We start from the raw sequence: 2,500 nt of genomic DNA on the forward strand, positions 1-2,500 counted from the left end.
TATATTATATATTATATATATTATATAGTTATATATTATATATATACATACTATTTGAAGTCTGAACAAACTGACTTTATGATAATAAATGAATCTATTAATATATCTAAAAATATATTTATGTGTATGTAAACATATATATATATATATCAATTATACATATATATATATATATACAGAATATTTAACTCTGAACAAACTGACTTTATATAAAAATATATCTATGTGTATGTAAACGTATATATATATATATATATATATATATATATATATATATATATATATATATATATCAATTATACATATATATACATACTATTTGAAGTCTGAACAAACTGACTTTATGATAATAAATTAATCTATTGATATATCTAAAATGATGTATGTAAACGTATGGATATCAATTATACATATATATGTATATATATATATTAAATTAATATATATATATATATATATATATATATATATTAAATTAATATATATCTATATTAATTTAATTAATTAAACTAAGATCCTTATATATTTGTTTACCATAACATTTAATTTTTTTAGAATTTAACCGCATATTTAAATAATCATTTCATTAATTAACTGCTTTTTAACATTGTAAATAAATATATAAATATTCCAGTAAACCACCAAGCTCCAAGTGCACAGGCAGTTTATATGTATTTAGAATATTGGACTGCATTGAAGTTTATTGTTTTTCATTTATTTACTTATTTACCAACCAGTTGCAGCATTTCGTTAATCGTCCGAGTGTTTCCTGCTGAGCGGCGAGGCGTTCAGGGTCAGACCTCTCCATCACGGTGCGTTTACATGCACTCTGACTTCTGAGCGCTCTGCTGTCGCTCACACAAACCAAGGTCACCTGCCCGGCCCCTCACCTGTCAATCAACCTGCTGAGACCACACGTTTTGGTGAGGGGGGGATACTGCGTGTGTGTGTGTGTGTGTGTGTGTGTGTGTGTGTGTGTGTGTGTGTGTGTGTGTGTGTGCGTGTGTGTCTGTGTGACAGCAGCAGTAAAGATTTAAGTATCAGTGATTAAACTCGACATATTTTATCACTGTGATCTTGTAAATCACTGCAGAACACTGATCATCTGCAACAGAGGAAATGTAAATGTTATATGAACTATACTATACATATACAGTATATATATATATATATATATACTGTGGCTACAGCTAATAATTTATTCATGAATTCTCCTCATTTTCACTTGTTTGAAGAAATATGTCCCTGAAATCAAAGTGTAGTAACCTGTGCTTATTGTGTACATTTTAAGGAGTTTTACACTTTTAAAATACAAAAATATCTATTTTGCAGACAGACCAGAGTCCGTGAACACACACACACACACACACACACAAACACACACACACACACACAACAGGTAGTTGAACAGAAACAGACCTTTTTTCATTATTTTATCCCTTTGGAGACGAGCTGACCGACAAAGTTCAACTCCCCGTTACGACCTTCACGGTTCATCCTCCCGACCTTCACGTTTCCTGCACGGCTTCATGAAGCGTGAAGCGAAGCGTCTCCAGAACAAACACGTCTTCAAAAACAAGCAAGAGAGAGAGAGATGACATAAGTTTAATGTCCCCATAAAAAAAGAGGAGGGATGAAGTGAATGAAACTGGCCTCAGGTCAGCGGTGAGCACATTTCATCCAGACTCCGTCTGAGAGTCATTGCCATGCAGAGCACAGAGGTCCTCGAGGCGACGCATGAATAAGAGAATATCTGAGAACTCTTCTCTCTCCGGGAAAATGTGCAGAAATTAAAAGTATAAATCTATTTTGGTCTGTTTTCAATCCGTCATCCACTAAATTAAAACATGGCACACTGGGTCGGATGCATTATTATTATTATTATCATTATTATTATTATCATTATTATTATTATCATAATTATTATCATTATTATTATCGTTATTATTATTATTGTTATTATTATCATTATTGTTATTATTATTATCATTATTGTCATTATTATTATCATTATTATTGTTTTTATTATCATTATTATTGTTATTGTTGTTATTATTATAATTATTGTCATTATTATCATTATTATTATCATCATTATTATTATTAATATTATCATTATTATTATTATTATTAACATTTGTGCTACAAAGTAAAATACATATCACCATCATCTTAATAAACAACAAAATAACAAAACATGATCGTTATGATCTCTTTGTTCTAGTAATCACATTTATATCCAGCTAATTTACAGCAGAAATAAAATATTTAGAGTCAGGTTTTGTTGCCCGGATTATGAGTTTTTCATTTTTATTTATTTATTACATTTATTGAGAAAATACTTTAGTCATTGCCTCATGTGGCACAGCTGTGGAAGAGGTCGTGCTAATGAGAGGACACATGTGAGCTGGTAGTGAGAGAAGAGTTCCTTCAGACGTCCAATAATCAATAACTCCGACTCGTTTCTGTGTCTTAAGTTCAATCAATATTTTTTAACATG

The sequence above is a fragment of the Cyclopterus lumpus genome, chromosome 6 (genome assembly GCF_009769545.1).
Source record: "Cyclopterus lumpus isolate fCycLum1 chromosome 6, fCycLum1.pri, whole genome shotgun sequence".
NCBI classification, from domain to species: Eukaryota; Metazoa; Chordata; class Actinopteri; order Perciformes; family Cyclopteridae; genus Cyclopterus; species Cyclopterus lumpus.